The 27,219-nt window shown below is 38.0% G+C and overlaps 1 protein-coding gene and 1 long non-coding RNA gene across 2 annotated transcripts in view; one reads left to right on the top strand and one right to left on the bottom strand.

The window, feature by feature from the left end:
* LOC121390024 (tripartite motif-containing protein 2-like) overlaps positions 1-27,219 on the bottom strand; it is an 87,387-nt gene that overhangs the window by 40,913 nt on the left and 19,255 nt on the right. The window lies entirely within an intron of this gene.
* On the top strand, positions 87-25,401 carry LOC121390026. The gene is made up of 3 exons (XR_005960143.1): positions 87-161; positions 9,106-9,261; positions 25,251-25,401. It is a non-coding gene; the product is annotated as an uncharacterized LOC121390026 (long non-coding RNA).

Genomic DNA, 27,219 nt, shown 5'->3' with positions numbered 1-27,219 from the left:
AGTACTGCGCTCCAGTGTGCGTTATATACACAGTACTGCACTCAAGTGTGCATTTTTCAGAGTATTGATTTTGCTCAGCTTCAAGCACAAAACTTCTCTTGCCAGTTGGCACTGGGAGAGATACATGGACTGCAGCTACTGCTCATCTGCTCCAGATAATGGTGTGCACATTAATGCATCAGCGATCGAGTAATCAAAACTTTTATACGCACACAGCTTGACGGTATACATGATACAAAGAAGAAGAATACAGGGAAAGTGATATTCATTCACAATGAATATTTGATAGGTGGACATGTACATGCATGCGTAGTGTTCCAGTCTGGTGCTATATATGTTTAGTGGTTTTGTGTCTGTGTGTAGTGGAGAATGTATGAGGAAGTGTGGATTCATTAAAAAAATAATCCATGTGCTCTGTAATAGCAAGTTAATTATTTTTAATGAATTGATGCTTCTATGTGCATTGTCCAACTTAATCCCTTACTTTTTTCTATTTTTTAATGTAACTGTCAAATTACCTACTATTATATATTTTTTAATGAAAAAAACAGAGAAGAAGTTAAAATGGTAAGGAATATTTACAAAAATAATAATCCAAAATGAAAGGATAATTTCAGACCTAATTTGGCTAGTAAATTCTCATCAATGAATAGAGTATTGTATACCACAACTAGGTCACCACAGCCTACTTTTTATGAGCATGTCATTGTATATGTATGAAAGGGGTGGGACGTAGCCCAGTGGTAAAGTGGTAAAGATTTCACCTGATGCGCGGTCGGTATAGGATCGATCCCCGTCGGTGGACCCATTGGGCTATTTTTCGTTCTAGCCAGTGCTCCACAACTGGTATAACAAAGGCTGTGGTGTGTATTATCCTGTCTGTGGAATGGTGCATATAAAAGATCCCTTGCTGCTAACTGAAAAGAGTAGCCCATGAAGTGACGACAGCAGGTTTCCTCTCTCAATATCTGTGTGGTCCTTAACCATATGTCCGACGCCATATAACCGTAAATAAAATGTGTTGAGTGCGTCGTTAAATAAAACATTTCCTTCCTTTTGTACATGTATGCTTAACATTTATGTCCGAATTTACGAAGCCTGTTTTTCTTAAACATATTATGTGTTTAAAGGGAAATTCCTGAGTTTGCTGCAATGTTTTAAGATTTTATGGACCAATAACATATTTCTACTATTAAACTTACATATTAAATATATTTTCTTGTTTAGAATATTAGTGGCTATATATTCAATGCGTTTCTGATCGTTCTAATATTTGTGCTAGGTTAATTTTCATTTTATTTTTATTTTAATTGTTTGAAGACAAAATCTAGTCTGGGTATCTTACAAATATTAAGACGATCAGAAACATATTGAATATACAGAAACTGATATTCTAAACAAGAAAATATATTTAATATGTAAGTTTAATTGTAGAAATATTTTATTAGTCGGAAACATCTTACAATGCAGCAAACTCAGGAATGTCCCTTTAAGGATTGTAAATATATGTAGTTACCCTGTACATGTGTGTAAGACATGAACAAATTTAATAAATTCGGCCCGTAATTTTTAATTTTTGATTTCTGATTTAAAAAAAACTTCACTGTATTCTGTCTGAATACATTACTATCTCTAGTGCCCCATTTTACGAAGTGATCTTAGCTTTAAGATCACCTTAAGTGCATAAGGTAGTTATAAAGTTATGGTGATCTTAGTGCTAAGACTGCTTCTTAAAATAGGGATCAGGATTGCATGGCTTAAATTATATGTTTATTTAATGATGCTTGTGTGGCCTCATGGGCTAATTCACTGTACTTGTTTACAATGTACATGTACAATGATACGCCCATAAAAAGGTTGCGATGACCTAGTTACGGTATGCAATACTCTGCCATCCCAAGGTGTCCTTGCATACAAGATTTAATGAACCTATATGAATTGATAAGGATGATATGGCCCAGGCACGGATTTCCTTTAATGTACAGTGTAACGTGTGTGAAGTAGGTTGCAGCATGGACGGATGGACAACACCATACCATAATACAACCCGTCAAAGACTGGCATATAACCATTACACAGCTCACAGCTATAGATTCTTTAAAAATATTCATTTAACGTGCACATTCAGAGCAAGCTGTCGTAGCACACGCCTGTCATGGGCGCAGGTGTCGACTTTCGCCGGCTCCTCCGTCCAGGACAGGAAATGGGTTGGGATAGGTGGGAGAAGGGACCGCTCATGCTAGCAAGTGCAAGAGAGCACCAGCAGCCCGACCAGGGTCAAGGATCGGGGGGGGGAATATATAGCGTGATATCAAGGATTAAATCAGCAATTTGAGGCATCAAGGCCTTAACCATCATACCATTAAGGGCACCTCATGTAACAGTATGTTGCAGCCACCAGACATATAGCTATATTACACTACACGTATCTTTGTTTGTTACAATCCATAAGGTAACTAAAACCACACAATTCCAAAATACAGATTTAATTATTAAAGGCCATTATATTTTATTAATGTTGCCATGGTAATTAAGCAAGCATGGTGCCCACTATTGTTAATTACCCATCGATACATGTTCCTGACTACAGAGAGAGAAAGGGAAAGCTAGGTGGCAATTAAGACCAATTCATTCACTGTTCATCCAGTTATTTTTGTGCTTATAAACCAGTTAAGGTTAAAGCATAATGTCAGCTATCTGGAATGTCTATCCAGGACAGTGGGTTAGTGGTTAGTGAGTGAAACGTTGATGTAGGGTCTTACACCTACCCATTGAGTCATTAAAACTCTCTGGGTGGGAGCCGGTATCAGGGTACCAGTACCTACCAGCCTTAATTATGTTCAATGGCTTAACCACAACAACACCAAGTCTGGTATTCATTGTCAGTAACCCTAAAACAATTATATTGGTGGGTGGTCTAGAATCGATCCTCGTCAGTGAGTCCATTGGACTATTTCTTGCTCCTGCCGGTACATCATGACTGGTATGTGCTATCCTGTCTGTGGGATGGTGCAAATAAAAGATCCCTTGCTACTAATGGAAAAAAAAGTAGGTTTCCTCTCTAAGACTACATGTATGTATGTCAGAATTTCAAACTATTTGACATAATAAATTAATACTAATGCGCTAGTGATGGTGGTGTCGTTAAACATAACTAACTTTGTTTTTTTTATTAAAGGCATACTGTCACAGATTTAAGGACCTTATTTCTCTAAAAATGGATAATAAATAAAAATTACATTAATTGTTGGAAACTAAATCTAGCTATCGCATCACCTTAACTGAACCATGATGGAGTGAAATCCATGCCAACCCTCTCGGCAATTTTAGTTTTTGAATTATAGACCATTGCCATAATTCAATTATATTTATGAAATATCATTAATAAATGGAGTATGATGGTTATGAAGATGGTTGAATAAAGTGCATTTAGGGACAAATCGAATTATTTTTGTTCAAGTAAGACTTTGTTAGACCATTAAATAGGTCAATGATCTGTGACAATATGCCTTTATAAGCCGTTGGCTCAACCATAACACAAGTCTTGAAACAGACAGAAAACTGGCAGCAAATACCGCTCCAAATACACAACATATTTTCTGATAATCAGCTTTATGAGCAGCTGAAATTGCTTTCCACCTTATTTTTGACAATATTCCAGATATGTCGAGAATTCCTCACTATCAAGAGTGATGATATAAATCATAAACTTTACCAACCTCTGTCTCAAGTCTTCTGCATTGCTGTTTTAACAAAGAAAGTTCAACCACAAGTCAAATTAGGAATCTAATTCATAGTCCTTCCCATCAGGGAATGCTATTTTCTTACTGTATGGTATGTACCATACACAGAGAATAATACATGAGTGACCATTAGATACCATTTATCTCACAACGAGTTGTTTTAAAATGTATCTAACGAGTGAAAGCGAGTTTGATACGTTTTTAAACAAATTGTGAGATAAATGCCATGGTATTTAACGGACATGAATGTATTAAACTATTTCTTACATATCCTCAAAAACCATGTTTTAAGCAAATTTTAAATTCTTTTTTGAGTAAAAGTTATTTACAGCCGTTGCACTTGTAGCTAACTTACACGTCACAGACCCATGATTGTCAGGTTAACTATAGGTCACAATGTAATCGATTTCCATTGTGTAGTTGTTCATTGGATGTATAGCAGTGGTGACTGGTCATCACCTAGGTGCAGCCAGTCATATGTCTTGAAACTGTTAACACACATACATGTGTAACCAACCATGTGTTATCAAAAATAATGCATGGTGTTCTCACCAACGGGTGTGTAAGAAATTTGTTTTATTTCTGAGCAGATTGTTTTTTAAATTACACACTAAAATAGTGTGTGGTGATGTTTTTTTTTGTTTTGTTATTTCCAAAACACTTACTTTTCTTCTCACATCAAATCAAATTGAAATTATCAGGGTTTCTACCAGAAAGAAATTTTTCGGTATGGCGCTACAGAAAGAAAGAAATGTTTTATTTAACGACGCTCTTAACACATTTTATTTACGGTTATATGGTGTCAGACATATGGTTAAGGACCACACAGATATTAAGAGAGGAAACTTGCTGTCGCCACTTCATGGGCTACTCTTTTTCGATTAACAGCAAGGGATCTTTTATATGCACCATCCCACAGACATGATAGTACATACCACGGCCTTTGTTACACCAGTTGTGGAGCACTGGCTGGAATGAGAAATAGCCGAATGGGTCCACCGACGTGGCGCTAGAGAAGACAAAATGATGAACCTCATGGAATACAGCACTTGGTATATATATATATATATATATAGATAGATAATCTGTTCACTTTTCTTTGTATTTATTCTTCCTGAAAGGCTCATCCTGCTGCACATGAGATAGTTTTATAAAATATTTAAAGCCAACATTAATCATACAGTAATAATAAGATAATCTGCAAACTACATTGTATTTTGGGTATGGCACCATAGCAAAATATTGTTATGGGGATATGGCATTTTATCCATTTTATCCTCTGGCGGAAACCCTGATTATATACAAAAAAACTACATTTTTTTTGTAGGAGTATGGGACGGATCACAGAGAGACTATAATTCTGGAACTGCTAATCACATTCTAGACTTTGCTTCCAGCATAAACTTTGAGATGCAAACACTGCTTCCGACTCTACAAAATACAGAATTCTGAGCGTTATTACATTACTGTCACCGAGGCTGAGGTCTGATGCAGTTACATGTTCACCAAATCATACAAGTCAGATTAATTATTATGGACACAGAGTTGCCTTTATCAGGAAATGAGACAAAAGCCCATGGTCATATTAATTTTAACACACACAGAGCCTCTCCTGTCCTGGGACTTCCCTGGCGAAGTCTGAAAGTAAAGTTTGTTTTATTTAACGCCGCCGCTAGAGCACATTGATTTTTTATCTTATCATCGGCTATTGGACGTCAAACATATGGTCATTCTGACACTGTTTTTAGAGGAAACCCGCTGTCGCCACATAGGCTACTCTTTTTACGATAGGCAGCAAGGGATCTTTTATTTGCGCTTCCCACAGGCAGGATAGCACAAACCATGGCCTTTGTTGAACCAGTTATGGATCACTGGTCGGTGCAAGTGGTTTACACCTACCCATTGAGCCTTGTGGAGCACTCACTCAGGGTTTGGAGTCGGTATCTCGATTAAAAATCCCATGCCTTGACTGGGATCCGAACCCAGTACCTACCAGCCTGTAGACCGATGGCCTACCACGACGCCACTGAGGCCGGTTCTGGAGAAGTCTGAGACCAGATTCAAGATGGGCGTGCCTGAACCTCATTTGGATATGGGCATGTTAAACGAGTTTCCCATTCCCACAGAGAGCTTACAGTATGCACAACCAGGTTACATGTAAAAAACAGTTTGTTTTGTTTACGAACACCACTAGAGCAAATTGTTTGACATCCCTGTGCAGATGATTAATAAATCAATGTGCCTTAGTGGTAATTTTGACATAGTCTTTTATAGAGAAAATCCACTATATTTTACCATTAGTAGTAAGGCATATTTTATATGCACCATCTCACAGACGGGAAAGCACATACCACACTCTTTGATACACCAGTCATGGTGCACTGGCTGGAACGAGAAAGACCCTAATGGGACCACCGACGGGGATCGATCCTAGATAGACAGCACATTACCACTGGACCATGTCCTAGCTGCGATTTAAGCCTCACCAATGGTCAACTTAATGCACAGAAAACCACACTAATGAGAAAATTAACCGTGGCTATATGTCCTGAAAGACGACACCCGACAACAGTAATTGTTCGTAATTGAATTCATTACCTACTGTACAATGTACATGTATTTGTGAATGGCCAAAGGCAATATGACCTTGTGCTAATAAAATTATATCTGAACTTGTCTCAGATTGCACCATGCACACAGGCACCAACATCTCAGATTGCACCATGCACACAGGCACCAACATCTCAGATTGCACCATGCACACAGGCACCAACATCTCAGATTGCACCATGCACACAGGCACCAACATCTCAGATTGCACCATGCACACAGGCACCAACATGTACTAAAGTCACTGAAGATTATTCAAGATGTTCACATTGAAAAACTAAATCAGTCTTGGCTAGGAAAGGTGACCGAGTGATCATTTGCTCTCCTCTCCATACTCGTCTGGGAAGATTTAAGAGAGTGGCAAACCAGGAAAAAAAAAAAAAAATGTTTTATTTAACGACGCACTCAACACATTTTATTTACAGTTATATGGCATCAATGCCTGGTATATATGTCTTATGCTCTTAACTTGCCAAATTCCATTTCCATAAAGCACATTGGTGTACTTTGAACTGGAGGTGGATTCCATGACATTAACTGCCGACACACCAACCACTGTAAGTGCATCAAAGCAAACTGTAAGTCTTCAGTGAGCCTACATCAAATACTGTTTGTGATGTAACAGGAGAGTGGGGGGCACCGACGACCCATTGCTTTAATGTGATATCATTCTGGGGCTGCACTTTTATATGATGTGACATCAAATACTGTTTGTGATGTAACAGGAGAGTGGGGGGCCTCGACGACCCATTGCTTTAATGTGACGTCATTCTGGGGCTGCACTTGTATATGATGTGACACCAAATACTGTTTGTGGTGTAACAGGAGAGTGGGGGGCCCCGACGACCCATTGCTTTAATGTGACGTCATTCTGGGGCTGCACTTTTATATGATGTGACATCAAATACTGTTTGTGGTGTAACAGGAGAGTGGGGGGCCCCGACGACCCATTGCTTTAATGTGACGTCATTCTGGGGCTGCACTTTTATATGATGTGACATCAAATACTGTTTGTGATGTAACAGGAGAGTGGGGGGCCCCGACGACCCATTGCTTTAAAGTGACGTCATTCTGGGGCTGCACTTTTATATGATGTGACATCAAATACTGTTTGTGATGTAACAGGAGAGTGGGGGGCCCCCGACGACCCATTGCTTTAATGTGATGTCATTCTGGGGCTGCACTTTTATATGATGTGACATCAAATACTGTTTGTGATGTAACAGGAGAGTGCGGGGCCCCGACGACCCATTGCTTTAATGTGATGTCATTCTGGGGCTGCACTTTTATATGATGTGACATCAAATACTGTTTGTGATGTTACAGGAGAGTGGGGGGCCCCCCCGACGACCCATTGCTTTAATGTGACGTCATTCTGGGGCTGCACTTTTATATGATGTGACATCAAATACTGTTTGTGATGTAACAGGAGAGTGGGGGGCCCCCGACGACCCATTGCTTTAATGTGACGTCATTCTGGGGCTGCACTTTTATATGATGTGACATCAAATACTGTTTGTGATGTAACAGGAGAGTGGGGGGCCCCGACGACCCATTGCTTTAATGTGATGTCATTCTGGGGCTGCACTTTTATATGATGTGACATCAAATACTGTTTGTGGTGTAACAGGAGAGTGGGGGGCCCCGACGACCCATTGCTTTAATGTGACGTCATTCTGGGGCTGCACTTTTATATGATGTGACATCAAATACTGGAATCAAAGCGAACCCTGTCGCTGACCACTGAGACATGAAGAACACAGACCTGAAAGTGACTGCCAATGTCCTCATACTGTTGTGGAATAGGTTCAAAGCAAACTGAAGCACTTCATATATAACCAAAGTTGGTGTAGCAACAACTGGAAGGAAGGAAATGTTTCATTTAACGACACACTCAACACATTTTATGTATGGATATATTTATGGCATCATACATACATATGGTTACGGACCACACAGATACTGACAGAGGAAACCTGCTGTCACCACTTCATGGGATACTCTTTTCGAGTAACAGCAAGGGATCTTTTATATGCACCATCCCACAGACAGGGTAGTACATACCACAGCAGTTGTGGTGCACTGGCTGGAATGACAAACAGCCCAATGGGCCCACCGACGGGGATTGATCTCCCAGATTGGCCGCGCATCGAGCAGGCCCTTTACCACTTAGCTATGTCTTGCCTCAGCAACAACTGGAAGTAACCATACTAAATGCACATCGATTCACAACAAAGTTTAAACTAAGACCACTTGATGGCTTACATTCCACTAAATACATGTCATGTAGGGATGGATTTGGTGAGGGCTACCATCGAGTTAATCTCACCACAAGTAAAATCTAAAAAAACCTTTTGGTCTGGCTATGCTCGAAGATCCTGTAAAGTTGTTTTGCCTGTTGCGTCTCGATCCTATCTCATCATTTTGGTTTTTACAAGCTGTCCACTTAACTAACATAGCCCTGAGACTGCCATGAATCCACCAAGGCCCAAACACCCACACATGTTAATATACTGGACAACATAAGATCATAAGATATGTAAAACTATTTAATATATATTTTTCACGATAAAAGTATTTCGGTAAATAGACTGTTAAAATGGGTCTACATTAAATGTTCATAAAGGCATTGATAATGTTAAAAGACCCTAAAAATAATTAAATTCAACTGAATAATTTAAAACAAATTAAATAAATCTAAATTATTCTTTATGTTTTTTTCATTACTCGGTATATTTATCACTTTTTTCAGCTTCAAGATAATTAAGCTACACAAAGTTTCTCATCTTCAAAGTAAACAGAAAGGACACAAAAGTACCAGTTATGTCCGACTACCAGACAGGTCAAACACTGAGATGACCCTCTGTGTCAGAGATTACACTCATCATCAGCTAACATGCTTTACTTGGTCAGTATATTACTATGTATAACATTTTTCTCTTTCAGCTTCAAGATAATTAAGTTACACAAAGTTCCCCTTCTTCAAAGTAAACAGAAAGGAAACAAAAGTAGCTCTTATATACGATTACCAGACACCTCAAACACTGAGACGACCCTTCGTGTCAGAGATTCACAAGTTCAAACAGAATTATACCCATCAGCTAACATATCTCTACTTTGATAAGGGCAGGTCACGAAATTAGCACAGGGGTGGGCTAAAGTCAGGGAACGTTTTCTTCAGTATTTGTGTCATGTTTTGCTACACAAAAAAAAGAAAGAAATGTTTTATTTAACGACATACTCAACACATTTTTACGGTTATATGGCGTCAGACATATGGTTAAGGACCACACAGATATTGAGAGAGGAAACCTGTTGTCGCCACTTCATGGGCTACTCTTTTCGATTAGCAGCAAGGGATCTTTTATATGCACCATCCCACCATCCCACAGACAGGGTAGTACATACCACAGCCTTTGATATACCAGTCTTGGTGCACTGGCTGGAACGAGAAATAGCCCAATGGGTCGCTACACAGGTTTCAGAGATCACTACACATTTTAAAGCATTAAACTGTAGTTGCTAATCAATTTTTAACTGAGTAGAAATATTGTTATTATAATCAAGATTTTGAAAACAAAATGTTTTCTCTGAAAATTAAAGTCTGGTTTTGTTTCATGGCACCACTAGAACACACTAATAAAATAATTATTGGCTGTTAGATATCAAACATTTGCTCATTCTGAGTCTTGAGATAAAAAATCTGCAACATTTTTCCATTAGCAGCAAGGAATCCTTTACACACACTTTTCCAGACAGGACAGCACATACCACTGCATTTGATAAACTAGTTGTATGACACTGGATGTGATGGAAAAGCATTTTAAACTGGGGCGCTCACCCAGTCATGTAACCATTTCGGGGACAGCCCCACCAAACTAATACCATTATACCCACTCCCTTTCCAACAAACCCCCAATCAGACCACTTCTAAAACAACTTCCCATCACCACACCCGCCCCCTTTCCAACAAACCCCCAATTAGACCACTTCTAAAACAACTTCCCATCACCACACCCGCTCCCTTTCCAACAAACCCCCAATCAGACCACTTCTAAAACAACTTCCCATCACCACACCCACTCCCTTTCCAACAAACCCCCAATTAGACCACTTCTAAAACAACTTCCCATCACCACACCCGCCCCCTTTCCAACAAACCCCAATTAGACCACTTCTAAAACAACTTCCCATCACCACACCCACTCCCTTTCCCACCAACCCCAATCAGACCACTTCTAAAACAACTTCCCATCACCACACCCGCCCCCTTTCCAACAAACCCCCAATTAGACCACTTCTAAAACAACTTCCCATCACCACACCCGCCCCCTTTCCAACAACCCCCAATTAGACCACTTCTAAAACAACTTCCCATCACCACACCCGCCCCCTTTCCAACAAACCCCCAATTAGACCACTTCTAAAACAACTTCCCATCACCACACCCACCCCCTTTCCAACAAACCCCCAATTAGACCACTTCTAAAACAACTTCCCATCACCACACCCGCCCCCTTTCCCACCCACCCCAATCAGACCACTTCTAAAACAACTTCCCATCACCACACCCGCCCCCTTTCCAACAAACCCCCAATTAGACCACTTCTAAAACAACTTCCCATCACCACACCCGCCCCCTTTCCAACAAACCCCCAATTAGACCACTTCTAAAACAACTTCCCATCACCACACCCACTCCCTTTCCCACCCACCCCAATTAGACCACTTCTAAAACAACTTCCCATCACCACACCCGCCCCCTTTCCCATCCACCCCAATTAGACCACTTCTAAAACAACTTCCCATCACCACACCCACTCCCTTTCCCACCCACCCCAATTAGACCACTTCTAAAACAACTTCCCATCACCACACCCGCCCCCTTTCCAACAAACCCCCAATTAGACCACTTCTAAAACAACTTCCCATCACCACACCCACTCCCTTTCCCACCCACCCCAATTAGACCACTTCTAAAACAACATCCCATCACCACACCCACCCCCTTTCCAACAAACCCCCAATTAGACCACTTCTAAAACAACTTCCCATCACCACACCCGCCCCCTTTCCCACCCACCCCAATTAGACCACTTCTAAAACAACTTCCCATCACCACACCCGCCCCCTTTCCCACCCACCCCAATCAGACCACTTCTAAAACAACTTCCCATCACCACACCCACCCCCTTTCCCACCCACCCCAATTAGACCACTTCTAAAACAACTTCCCATCACCACACCCGCCCCCTTTCCCACCCACCCCAATTAGACCACTTCTAAAACAACTTCCCATCACCACACCCGCCCCCTTTCCAACAAACCCCCAATTAGACCACTTCTAAAACAACTTCCCATCACCACACCCGCCCCCTTTCCAACAAACCCCCAATTAGACCACTTCTAAAACAACTTCCCATCACCACACCCGCCCCCTTTCCAACAAACCCCCAATTAGACCACTTCTAAAACAACTTCCCATCACCACACCCACTCCCTTTCCCACCCACCCCAATCAGACCACTTCTAAAACAACTTCCCATCACCACACCCACTCCCTTTCCCACCCACCCCAATTAGACCACTTCTAAAACAACTTCCCATCACCACACCCACTCCCTTTCCCACCCACCCCAATTAGACCACTTCTAAAACAACTTCCCATCACCACACCCGCCCCCTTTCCAACAAACCCCCAATTAGACCACTTCTAAAACAACTTCCAATCACCACACCCGCCCCCTTTCCAACAAACCCCCAATTAGACCACTTCTAAAACAACTTCCCATCACCACACCCGCCCCCTTTCCAACAAACCCCCAATTAGACCACTTCTAAAACAACTTCCCATCACCACACCCGCCCCCTTTCCAACAAACCCCCAATTAGACCACTTCTAAAACAACTTCCCATCACCACACCCGCCCCCCCTTTCCAACACCCACCCCAATCAGACCACTTCTAAAACAACTTCCCATCACCACACCCGCCCCCTTTCCAACAAACCCCCAATTAGACCACTTCTAAAACAACTTCCCATCACCACACCCACCCCCTTTCCAACAAACCCCCAATTAGACCACTTCTAAAACAACTTCCCATCACCACACCCACCCCCTTTCCCACCCACCCCAATTAGACCACTTCTAAAACAACTTCCCATCACCACACCCACTCCCTTTCCCACCCACCCCAATTAGACCACTTCTAAAACAACTTCCCATCACCACACCCACTCCCTTTCCCACCCACCCCAATCAGACCACTTCTAAAACAACTTCCCATCACCACACCCGCCCCCTTTCTCACCCACCCCAATTAGACCACTTCTAAAACAACTTCCCATGTTGCGTATACTGCTCCTGGGATGGCCGTAAGCTGATCATATCAGTGAACATTTACAATTGCCATAGTTCTTTACTGGAGCGATAAAAATTACAAGCACTCTGCAATTACTGCCTTACAGATGAAAAGATACACTACAGTGTTCCTTTGACTCATTTGAGGGGATGTTATAGCCCAGTGTGAAATCGACGGCCTTCGTCAGTACAAAGTCATTTAAATACATTATATTATACTGCCATACCTATATGGTATTCTTAACCCTTAAGTTTAGCAGGTATATATATATAGGTGTATTTGTAAATACTGTCGCAACTGGGGTGGAACTTGAACATTATAATTTATATAGTACCTGAAAATTAATTAAAGGGACATTCCTGAGTTTGCTGCAATTTTTAAGATGTTATCGACTAACACAGACTTTTTAACAATTGTTATTACATATCAAATATATTTTTCTGCATAAAATATTAGTGGCTGTATATTAAACTGGTTTCTGATCGTTCTAATATTTGTACTAGGTTAAATTTCATTTTATTTCCTAAAATACACATGTATATTTTTTTCATACATACAAAATTATTTTAAGACAAAATCCAGTTTGGGCTTCTTACAAATATTAAGACGACCAAAAATACAATGAATACACAGACACTGATATTCTAAACAAGAAAATATATTTAATTATGTAAGTTTAATCGTAGAAATATTTTATTAGTCGGAAACATCTTACAATGCAGCAAACTCCGGAATGTCCCTTTAAACACCACCTACATGTAGTTTTAACCATGTGGCTCATAACTTCACAGATATAATTGTGAATGTTTCCTGGATATGAAAAACTAAAATCAATGTTCTGTGTATAGGTCAGATTGACAGCAAGTGACACTGTTGTCACATCAATATTTAATGTATATTCCAGGGAAAATAAAAGAAGCCTTAAGTATGCATGACAATGTGTGGTAATTAACTATGGAGCTGCAATCACACTAATGTGCATCTCATTAGTAATTTATTCGGGCAAACACCGAATAGATAAAGAATATGTAGGAACTCCCAGAATCTGATTTAAACTCTGTCGGCATGGACAATTACTTCTTGGCACCATTTTGGCTGCGATATCAATTCATATATTACAAATTACATACATGTAGGGCCAAATTTACGAGAAAGAAAAAGAAAGACATGTTTTATTTAACGACGCACTCAACACATTTTATTAATGGTTATATGTCGTCGGACCACACAGATATTGAGGGAGGAAACCTGCTGTCGCCACTTCATGGACTACTCTTTTTCAATTAGCAGCAAGGGATCTTTTTTATGCACCATCCCACAGACAGGATAGCACATACCACGGCCTTTGATATACCAGTCGTGTGCACTGGCTGGAGCGAGAAATAGCCCAATGGGCCCACTGTCAGGGATCAATCCCAGACCTACCGCACATCAAGCAAACGCTTTACCACTGGGCTACATCCCACCCTTGCAATTTTTAAGATGTTATCGACTAACACAGACTTTTTAACGATTATAATTACATATCAAATATATTTTTCTACATAAAATATTAGTATCTTAAACGTGTTTCTGATCGTTCTAATATTTGTACTAGGTTAAATTTCATTTTATTTCCTAAAATATATATTACAAGTACAAAATTATTTTAAGACAAAATCCAGTTTGGGCTTCTTACAAATATTAAGATGACCAAAAATACATTGAATATACAGACACTGATATTCTAAACAAGAAAATATATTTAATTATGTAAGTTTAATCGTAGAACTATTTTATTAGTCGGAAACATGTTACAATGCAGCAAACTCCGGAATGTCCCTTTAAACACCACCTACATGTAGTTTTAACCATGTGGCTCATAACTTCACAGATATAATTGTGAATGTTTCCTGGATATGAAAAACTAAAATCAATGTTCTGTGTATATATACACAGAGACCAGTGAAACAGATGACAGCAAGTGACACTGTTGTCACATCAATATTTAATATATATTCCAGTAGTATATATACACAGAGACCAGTGAAAAAGATGACAGCAAGTGACACTGTTGTCACATCAATATTTAATGTATATTCCAGTAGTATATATACACAGAGACCAGTGAAAAAGATGACAGCAAGTGACACTGTTGTCACATCAATATTTAATGTATATTCCAGTAGTATATATACACAGAGACCAGTGAAAAAGATGACAGCAAGTGACACTGTTGTCACATCAATATTTAATGTATATTCCAGTAGTATATATACACAGAGACCAGTGAAAAAGATGACAGCAAGTGACACTGTTGTTACATCAATATTTAATGTATATTCCAATAGTATATATACACAGAGACCAGTGAAAAAGATGACAGCAAGTGACACTGTTGTTACATCAATATTTAATGTATATTCCAGGGAAAATAAAAGAAGCCTTAAGTATGCATGACAATGTGTGGTAATTAACTATGGAGCTGCAATCACACTAATGTGCATCTCATCAGTAATTTATTCGGGCAAACACCGAATAGATAAAGAATATGCAGGAACTCCCAGAATCTGATTTAAACTCTGTTGGCACGGACAATTACTTCTTGGCACCATTTTGGCTGCGATATCAATTCATACATTAGAAACTACATATACGTAGCATCAAATTTATGAAGTCCGTTTTTCTTAAACACGGTTGTTTTATATGCATTGTAAATGTATATAGTTACACGTGTGTAACACATAAACAGGCTTGGTAAAAATCATCCATCGAAATTATAAAATTGTTTCCTACAATGAAAAAACAAAGAATACCAATGAAGTACATGTATGTGATATGCCTGGACAAGTATTTCCTTTAATGTGTAGTAATGCGTGAAAAGTAGGTCATGGTGACCTACTTATGTACACAACACACAGCTAGCTATCCCAAGTTGTATTTGCAAACAAGGTTTGATCATCCTATATGAATTGGTAAGAAAGATATATAGACCTGACAAAGGTATTCTTAAATGTGTAGTAATGTGTGAAAGGTAGGTCATAGTGACCTAGTTACACATGTATGTATACAATACACCGCCATCCCAAGTTGTATTTGCAAACAAGGTTTGATCATCCTATATGAATTGGTAAGAAAGATATATAGACCTGACAAAGGTATTCTTAAATGTGTAGTAATGTGTGAAAGGTAGGTCATAGTGACCTAGTTACACATGTATGTATACAATACACCGCCATCCCAAGTTGTATTTGCAAACAAGGTTTGATCATCCTATATGAATTGGTAAGAAACATATATAGACCTGACAAAGGTATTCTTAAATGTGTAGTAATGTGTGAAAGGTAGGTCATAGTGACCTAGTTACACATGTATGTATACATACACCGCCATCCCAAGTTGTATTTGCAAACAAGGTTTGATCATCCTATATGAATTGGTAAGAAAGATATATAGACCTGACAAAGGTATTCTATAATTCTTAAATGTGTAGTAATGTGTGAAAGGTAGGTCATAGTGACCTAGTTACACATGTATGTATACATACACCGCCATCCCAAGTTGTATTTGCAAACAAGGTTTGATGATCCTATATGAATTGGTAAGAAAGATATATAGACCTGACAAAGGTATTCTTAAATGTGTAGTAATGTGTGAAAGGTAGGTCATAGTGACCTAGTTACACATGTATGTATACAATACACTGTCATCCCAAGTTGTACTTGCATGCAAGGTTTAATGATCCTATAAGAATTGATAAAGAAGATATACACCAGAAATAAAAAAGTTTATGGACAGACTTACATATGGGAGGACGGACATACAGATGGATGGACAACACCATACCATAATATGACCAAAGTTAAAGTCAAAGTTTGCTTTGTTTAACAACACCACTAGAGCACACTGATTTAGTAATCATCGGCTATTGGATGTTAAACATTTGCTAATTCTGACACATTTTCCTAATGTAGCAAGGGATCTTTTATATGCACTTTCCCACTGTCAGATGTTAGACAATATCTTTACCATCCATTAAAAAACCTCAGATGCTTTTTGCTATATTATGAAACAGTTTAAAGCAATATTTGGTGAAATTTAAAGCAGTATTAATTAACAGCACCAAGCAGTATCACACTTTTTTCTTCTTTTTTGTTTGTTGTCTTTTTAAACGAAAAATCAGCTCAAATATTGGTTAGACAGAATGATGCCTGACTGGCCTTACTTCGTTTTACGGCCTTGGAACATGGCCAGTGCAAACCAATTAATAAATGTTGATCAATGATGAAATTCTTGTTGCAGGGCTCGAATTGAACACCATTCATGCAGCAAATTGCTGCAGTCACGGCCTAGCAATATATTCCAATGCCCTGAACATTAAACAGTCTGACAGCCAAACTGGCCGTGTCTTATTTTGCATGTTACTAATTATTACTAATCATACTCAACTGGCAACTCCTGAAAGTAGTTTTGTTATCAGAACATGAAACAATTTATACACTTCTTTATTTTGAAAGGCATTAATGTATGTTTAACAACACCCCAGCAAGAAAAATACATTGGGTATTGCGTGTTAAACTATGCTAAACGTGTAAATGAAGTGATGATCAACATCAATATAAAAATTCAAGAATTAACTTAAAACACAGAGTACTTAAAGAACTGTGCCAAAAATACAAACATCACCGATAGGTAAATTTAAAATTTAGAATAAAATTCTGTATCACAAAGAAATTTCAACAAAAGTTCACGATGGAATCAAAATGATTCCATCACATTTTTTTCTACCAGATATATCTGTTATAGTTTCCTTCAGAATGTGGCACATTTGTTAAGTTTGTCTTGTTGCCCTGCTTTATGACTGTACAGCCCTAAAACAAATCTCCTTGCCCTCTAATTTGCCAAATTCAAGGCTTGCAATTGATGTTCAAGGGGCAGGCCATACACGTAGCCCAGTGGTTAAGTGCTCACCTGATGCACGGTCGGTGTAGGATCAATCTCCATAGGTGTGCCTACTAGGCTATTTCTCGTTGTTGCCAGTGCACCACGACTGCTATATCAAAGGCTGTGGTATGTGCTATTCTATCTGTGGGATGGTGCATATAAAAGATCCCTTGCTGCTAATGGAAAACATGTAGCAGGTTTCCTCCCTAAGATTATATAATGCCAAAATTACCAAATAGCCAATACCCAATGATTAATAAATCAATGCAGGGCTCGCTTTGCCACTCGCCAAATTCACCAATTGTGAATTTTAGGACCAATTGGCAAACTTTATTTTAATCTAGCAAAAAAAATGCAAGTAATAATTGATGTTTTGTTGGAAAATAACTGGGTTTTGCATTTTTCAAAGATAATTTGGGAAATGTTTTGCTCACTCAGAGCTAGCCCTGCAATGGGCTCTAGTTGTGTCGTTAAACATAAACTTTAAACAAACTTTTGATCATCAATATATCACTTGTTACACACAGATGGTTGTTAATCAAGGTCCAACATTGCTCTTGTTTATCAAGTGGATTCTGCACCTAGTGGTTGAAATAATTGAAAATATCGATGAGCCGTGCAAAATGCGTGTTCAGACATTACATTACTGGTGTAAAATTAGAAAATCAATCTTTATGGCGATTACGGTACCATGCTGGGCTTGTTCATTACACTACAATCAAACCCACTCAAGCAAATCCTCTGTTAAAGGTGCGGTATCTCAGAAACAAGTGCAATATATATTTAGGCTTTCTTTAACATTTATTTGTAATAAATAACTAAAATTAATCAACCCCATACATACAAAGTTTGATGGTATATATGATATATCAATATGATATATGAATATACACATGAATTAAGGTGAAGGTCCTTTACACTGAAAATGAAAGTGAAAGTTTGTTCTGTTTAATGGCATCTTTAGAACACACTGATTAAATAATTATTATCATTGGATGTCAAACATTTGATAATTTTGACAGTTGCAGCAAGGGATCTTTTATACATACAATGTACATGTACTACATAAAGTTTGTTTTGTTTAACGACACCACTAGAGCACATTGATTTATTAATTATCAGCTAATGGATGTCAAACATTTGACATTTTCTGCCGAGAAAGTTCGATTCTGCAGTCCAATAAAAAAAATTGGAATGAATCTCGAGGGTTGTGCCAAAACCATCAGAGTAACAGACCATTGACATAACGATCTTTTGAAACTGGAATGTGTCCTTGTACCAGTATTTAATTACATATGTATAATGTTTTAAAATTAACAGCATTCACTATAAATTGCTTAAATGAATTAATGATGAATTTGGTAAATAATATCTGAAAACAAATTGTAGCAAATTTGACAATTATCGATTTCACAAGCCTTTATTTTCTTCAATTTTGTGTTGCTATAATTACAAAAACTGAATTTTGCTCTTTTTTTTGTTTTCTAAAATATTTGCCTAATTTCTACACTACATGTACATGTATTTCTCCTCTAAACCCTGCAGCTGTACAGATATCTGCATGAGTCATAATTAAGTTGAAGTTCCCCAAGTAGAAAAACATTTTAAGGTTAACATAATTGATGCCTAAAACAAAATAATGCGACATACTTGTAGAGGGCAAATACAATAAATGTACTTTCTGAAATGAATACATATCCATGATTCACTGAATATGTAGTACAACATTAGGATGATGAACTGGGTTTTCAAAATAGAATAAAAGGCAACACAATATTAATTGTAAAACAAATTTAAAACAGTTTTTATATTAAATACTTAACAACAACTTAATTTGTTAATATGCATTTAGCATTCTTTATGTATTACAGTAAAGTACACATATAACAAACATGCTTAGAACTACTGCGTAGAAGGAACTGATTGTAAAGTCCAGTTTTATCTCCCTATACATTAATAACCAACTTGTGCAACTGTGTACAACAAACTACTGCTATAACAAACTAACTATCATGGTCCCTTCCAGGTCGTTATAAGAGCAGTTTACTGAACTTGAATTAATTGTCATTACTGTACATCTTTAATATTGAGTATCTCAAAAATCCGGGATTCAAATATAAAGTAAATATATTTCCATTGGAACAACAAACAGCATGTACAAACTGTATACAATAACTGATGTATTTGTTTAAAATCATCTTTTTACATGATAATGAAGTTATACGATTGTAATACTTTATGTATATATATATAGTCATGTTGTCCTTTGCATAATCTTTACATTTTTACATTAAAATGAATCACTAATTTTATCATTATGTTACTTTGAGACAATCACATTACTTCTTCATGGTACTAATTATCACTTTTAATTATAACTGGTATTTTTCTGTGGTAAAAATGACTAAATGTTGGACATCAGATTAGACAATTATACATGTATAGTGGTGTCGCTAAACAAAACAAACTTCTCTGTTGTAAAGTGCTCGCCTGATGCGCGGTTTGTCTATAGGATCGATCCCCATTCAGCTATTTCTCGTTCCAGCCATTACACCATAACTGGTATATCAAATGCTTTAATAGTTTCTTAGGATGGTGTGTATAAAAGATCTCTTTCTCCAAAATTACCAAATGTTTGACATCCAATAGCTGATGATTAATAAATCAATGTGCTCTAGTGGTGTCGTTAAACAGAACCACCGAGTAGCTAGGTACACATATTCATGTATGTATATATTATATAGCCACTATATAACTCTAATCCAGCCTGTGTGTCAATGACATGGCCCACCTAGCATATATGAAACACTAGCCGAGATTATTTACACGAAGGTGTTTATACGAACATGATGATAATAATACCCAGCACATACCAACAACGTCTTCTTCACAGGTGTGTCATCCGTAAAGAAACGAACACGCCCTTACCTGGCACGCTTTTGTTCACCTGGGTATATATACACGTGTGTGTACCTGCGTGTTTACCTGTATTCATTGCATTTACCGCAGTTCAGGTGAAAGCCAGCCACTGTTGTGTGCGTACTGTCATGTATCCTGATATGACTAAGGCCTATTTTTGAAGCTTAGCGGTTATAAAAAGTGATGCTATGTTTCACCATAAAAATATGCATAGATAAAATACATGTATTGATCAGTCCATCTGATATGGTACATGTGCATGTAGAAATGATTTGTGATAAGACATTAAGTTATAACTTTGATGTACATAGCCATACATGTATTAAAAATCTGTTTTGTTTAACGACACCACTAGAGCACATTGATTTATTAATCATATCGGCTACTGGATGTCAATAACTTGGTAAAAAAAATTACTCAGTCTTAGAAAAAATCTGTTACATTTTTTCATCAGCAGTAAGGAATGTTATACACATTGTAATATATGCACTTTCCCACATACAAGACAGCACATACCACTGCCATACATATCTTGTGCTCTGCTATAAGGCAAAAGATAGTAAGTTAAAATCAAGTACAACATGGGTTAATGTATTGTATGAACTGTGGTATTTTAAAATAATATCTTTCCTTTTCATGAATATCTGTGTGTATGCATACATTTTTTTATAATTTGATAAATATCTGTGTCTCTATATATGCATAATTTTGTATAAATTTATGAATATCTGTGTGAATCATTGTGGACTGAGTATCTGCTTGAACACATCTGGTGTATGTGTTGAAGTTCGGCTGTTTTATTCAGATGAAGATGGACCGGATGGAAGACGGTCTGACTTCCGAATGCAGGAAGCATCCATGAGGCTATGCCTCGGCCTGCATGGTGTTTGAAACACACAATATGGGGCTGTACACTTCTCTGACTACTGATGAAATCCTAATTGAGATGACTTGAAGCTTATGAATAAATTTATTAAAATTAAACAAACAGCACAAAACGACTGAGGTTTTTCCTCTCTCTTCATACTGTACAATAAATTAGTTTGTTTTTTGTTTAACAACACCACTAGAGCACATTCATTTATTAAGCATCGGCTATTGGATGTCAAACAGTAGGTCATTTATAGTCTTAGAGAGGAACCCCATTAAATTGTTCCATTAGTAGCAATGGATCTTTTATATGAACCATCCCACAGACAGGATAGCACACCACAGCCTTTGATATACCAGACGTGGTCCACTGGCTGGAATGATAAATAGCCTGATGGGCCCACCAATGGGGATCGATCCTAGATTGACCACGCATCAGGTGAATGCTAAAATATAGATTTTAGAAAACAATATATGAAATCATAGATCATATGTTTAGCAAGTGCATCACTGCTCACACATAGTTTTACTGCCTGAATCATTCAGGTGAGGACCAAAATTATAGTCGTTTTGGGTCACTAGTTTTGAAAATATTCCAGGTCATATAATAACAAAATTTCATTAAAAAATACAAATTAAAAAAGTAGTTAATTTTGCAGTCATGTTTTACACAAAGTACATTCAATGCCACAAACTTTTTCTTGAGTATCGTTTCACAATTCACTATGCAAATTTTAAATCAGAGATCACTACACAATTCACAAATGTTAAATAATAGTTGATAATCAATATCAAACAGATTAGCAACTGTCATTAATTAAAATTTTGAAAACAAAATATTCTCTGGAATGAAAGTTAAAGTTTGTTTTGTTTAACGACACACTAGTGGATATCAAACATTTGGTAATTTTGACTCCGAGGAAACCTGCTTCAGTTTTCCTAATTTATGCAGAAAGGGATCTTTTATATGCACTTTCCCACAGACAGGAAAGCACATACCACGGCCTTTGTCCAGTTGTGGTGCATTGGATGGAACGAGAAAAAACCCAATCAGTTGAATGGATCCACTGAGGTCAGGACTTGAAACTCACCAAAAAATATGGTGGCCCTAAAAATTATAATGGATGTTGGCAAATTATGGTAAGCTAACCACGAGCAAGATTTTAATGTGGAATACAAATATATGCAATACAAATATTAGTAGTGGCATATATGTTATAATATTATTTGGGTGAGTAACACCATTATTTTTTAATATTTAAGTGGCCCAAACAGGACATTGGTCACATTTGGCGACCTGGCCAGAGGCTGTTTCGAGCCCTGGAGGTGGTTTGATCCTGAATACGTTGGAGATTAAATTGCCGATTCCTACATTATTGTTCATGAATCCACATGGCCTTGTACAATCTCCACTACAAATGTACCTACAACACACCACACAAAGCATCTACAAGTATTAATCCCAGATGTTAACACATATACAGCGAAATGTATTGATTTCCCCCATGACTAATTGGTTCTATTTTCAACAAGGGCAATAATATATGTGTATGCATATATATCTGGTATATATACCACACAAAATGGCATATATTGACTTGTATATCATGCCCATGGGAAATATATTTAGAACAATACAATTAAAACAAGATGAGGACACACACGCCTGTGCACAGTTGTTAGCAATCAGCGTAACCTGGAGGTTATTGTTTCAACACCTACAATACATTCAGGATTGGGATACACACACAACTTCACCATCCGGTATCAGGAAACACCCACTGGTACATCAAAAACTGAGGTTGCAATGAACCAACTTTATTTCCACTGCTGACAAAGTTAAACCCAGAGGTTATTGTTTTAGCACCTACAATACACTCAAGATTGGAATACACACACAACTGAAGCACCCAGTCTCAGGAAACACACACTGGTATATTGAAAACTAAGGTTGCAGTGAACCAACTTTATTTCCACTGCTAACAAAGTTAAACCCGAAGGTTATTGTTTCAACACCTACAATACATTCAGGATTGGGATACACACACAACTGCACCACCCGGTCTCAGGAAACACACACTGGTATATCGAAAACTAAGGTTCCAGTGAACCAACTTTATTTCCATTGCTGACGAAGTTAAACCCGGAGATTATTGTTTCAACACCTACAATACATTCAGGATTGGGATACACACACAACTGCACCACCCGGTCTCAGGAAACACACACTGGTATATCGAAAACTAAGGTTCCAGTGAACCAACTTTATTTCCATTGCTGACGAAGTTAAACCCGGAGATTATTGTTTCAACACCTACAATACACTCAGGATTGAGATACACACAACTGCACCATCCGATATCAGGAAAGACACACTGGTACAATGCATCTCGAAAACTAAGGTTGCAGTGAACTAACTTTATTTCCACTGCTGACAAAGTTAAACCCGGAGGTTATTGTTTCAACACCTACAATACACTCAGGATTGGGATACACACACAACTGCACCACCCGGTCTCAGGAAACACACACTGGTATATCGAAAACTAAGGTTCCAGTGAACCAACTTTATTTCCATTGCTGACAAAGTTAAACCCGGAGATTATTGTTTCAACACCTACAATACACTCAGGATTGAGATACACACAACTGCACCATCCGATATCAGGAAACACAAACTGGTACATCGAAAACTAAGGTTGCAGTGAACCAACTTTATTTCCACTGCTGACTAAGTTAAAAGATTACAATACACACACAACTGCACCATCCGGTATCAGGAAACACACACTGGTATATCGAAAACTAAGGTTGCAGTGAACTAACTTTATTTCCACTGCTGACAAATTTTATATTTTCACTACTGAAAGCATATAATTAAAATTAAATTTTTGTTAACCATTAAGAATGAATTATCCATATTAAGTTTTTGTTTCCAGTCACATAATATTCTCTGATACCCTTTAACTCTAATCACAAATGTAGGTCATATAAAAAATGTAGTATTTGCCATTTCAATGCTCAAAATTTTCAAATGTTTAATGATACAAATATTGCTTTGTCCAACAGTTTTGGTGAAGGACTTGCATGTAGCAATTTTGGTGGCACAATACAACTAAGACTGTGTACCTTTAAGAAAGGAAGGAAATGTTTTATTTAATGACGCACTCAACACATTTTATTTACGGTTATATAGTGTCGGACATATGGTTAAGGACCATACAGATATAGAGAGAAGAAACCTGCTTTGTTTATCGATACCACTAGAGCACATTGATTTATTAATCTTTTATATGCACCATCCCACAGACAGGATAACACATGTCACGGCCTTTGTCATACCAGTCGTGGTGCACTGCCTGTATAACGAGAAATAGGCCAATGGGCCTCCTGATGGGGATCGATCCTAAACCGACCATGCATCAGGCAAGCGCTTTACCACTGGGTTATGTCCTGCCCTGAATGATGTTGTCTGGATCAATGTAATTTCTTTCGTTTGAGATCCGAATTAGAAAGAAATTTATTTCTCCTAGTATACGGAAATAAACAAGGAAGGTAATATGTATTTATAGAGGGCGTTATGTATGTGGTATAAAAGGCAATGTATCATGTGATGAGTTCTCTCAGTTCAGTGGTCAGCAGTCAGAATGACGAATACATTATTATATTATATTTTATAACTGTACTTGGGCTGTTAAGGGTTGGCGAACCTTTATAATACGTATTAAGTTCAGAACAGAGTTCTCAGACTGACAAGTCTTTATAATATGTTTTGTTTTGAATTATACATTATAACATACAAATCTTTTTTACGTGTTGCAGATTATTATCGGAGTTGGTCCTAAAGGAGGTTGACGAACCCTTAGAATACGTGTTGAAGAGTCTGTATTGATGTCGTGAGACTGACCAAGTCTTGATAATATGGTTACGGTTGTTGTTATAATAAAGCTCGTCTGGCCATATTTGGCACTGACTGTATGCAATTATATGGTGTTTGTTTCTTGTATATGGGCCAGAATGTTTATTGTGGGGGGGGGGGGGGGGGGGGTCTAGGAGAAAAGCAATTACGTCCCAGATGGAGATGAGAAAATAATGGGTGGGAAAAGGTCTGTGGTCTCACTACATAATTAACCTGAGTGAATTAGAGTGTTGATCATCAACTACATACAGGTGTGTGTACACACAACTAATTTAAATAGTCACATCTCGGATACCTGTCCAGGTCACATGTTGAGAGTTTAACAGAGACGAACAGTCAATTAATCTTCAAAGCCACAGAGTTATCTGCCCGAGTGTGTGACCCTTGCAGACAGGTAGGTGTCAACCAGAGTAATGAAGTAAGTGGACACTAATTCCTGTCCGACTGGGGTCAGTGGGTGCAAGTGTATGGGAAATTAAAGCAGTCTTAACAGCATCACAACATCCGTGTGTCATAAATGTGTTCCTGGAAGTATTTTGAGAATACAACTAGTGTACATGTATTTTAAAATAGTTTTAGCAACATCCCAATACACTGTTTAATGCATGTGTGCATTAATAAAACTAAAGCATACTTTGTTTAAAGACACCACTAGGGCACATTGATTTATTAATCATGGGTTATTGAATGTCAAATATTTTGTAATTTTGACACATAGTCTTAGACAGGAAACCTGCTATTTTTTCATTAGTAGCAAGAGATCTTTTATATGCACCATACCACAGACAGGATAGCACATACTACAGGCTTTCATATACCAGTCATGGTGCATTGGCTAGAATGAGAAATAGCCCAATGAGCCCACTGGCGGGGATTGACCCTAGACTGACTGCATATTAAGCAAGCACTTACCCAAGATCGAGACTGTATCTCTGCACAATGCAGAGTCAAATGGGCATTTAGCAAATTAGTGGTTGATTCCATGAATCTCTATCTAGTGCCTTGTCTATAACAGGACAGTAACTCCCAAGGAGATCCTTTACTGCACAATACATCCTTCCTGCACAGCCACAGAGGACTGCCACTGCCAGGCTGGTTTACTGAATGAAAACTAGCACAGGGCAGAGCTCACTGGAAATAAACACAGCTAAACTGACTTGCACTCATGAGTCACAGTCAAAACAGTGATGACATCAGGTGTTCGCAAAAGATGAGCTATTACCATATTGATACCATATAAAGTCACATGCTAATTAGGGGAGCTGAAAATCACTCTCCTTGAACTAGTCTTAGGGGAGTAATAGGGAGTGAGAGTGACAGCTCCCCTTAAATGGGGGACTACTCACAGCTAGCACCATCATACTGAATTAAAGAGAGACTACTTTTACTATTCAGCTTTACACATTACATATGTACACAAAAGGAGATAACTTTCCGTTTATTCTGGCTTCACATTAGTATTAAATGAAGGGAGATAACTGTTTATTTATAGTCAGCTTTTCAAACAGCTTTTCAAACAGCTTTTCAAAGCTTTGAACTGACAGACACTCAATTTGTTTAATTAGGAGTAAATATCTGTTAATTCCAAAAACTTAATGAAACAATTATATGTATGCACATAGACATAATATAATCTGCATTTTCAAAACTTGAGTTATCTCCCTTAAACCCAGACCGACCGTGCATCAAGCGAACGCTTTACCACTGGGCTACGTTCTGCCTCCTCACAAGGAAGGAAGGAAATATTTTATTTATGGTTATATGGCATCAGACATGTGACTAAGGACCACACAGATACTGACAGAAAAAACAAGCTCTCTTAATTAAGCAACATCACATTGTCTTTTTGCAATGCATGGCAAGATCAGTGTT

Source organism: Gigantopelta aegis, chromosome 15, assembly GCF_016097555.1.
Source record: "Gigantopelta aegis isolate Gae_Host chromosome 15, Gae_host_genome, whole genome shotgun sequence".
Taxonomy (NCBI): Eukaryota; Metazoa; Mollusca; class Gastropoda; order Neomphalida; family Peltospiridae; genus Gigantopelta; species Gigantopelta aegis.
This window is presented reverse-complemented; position numbering and strand designations above follow the sequence as displayed.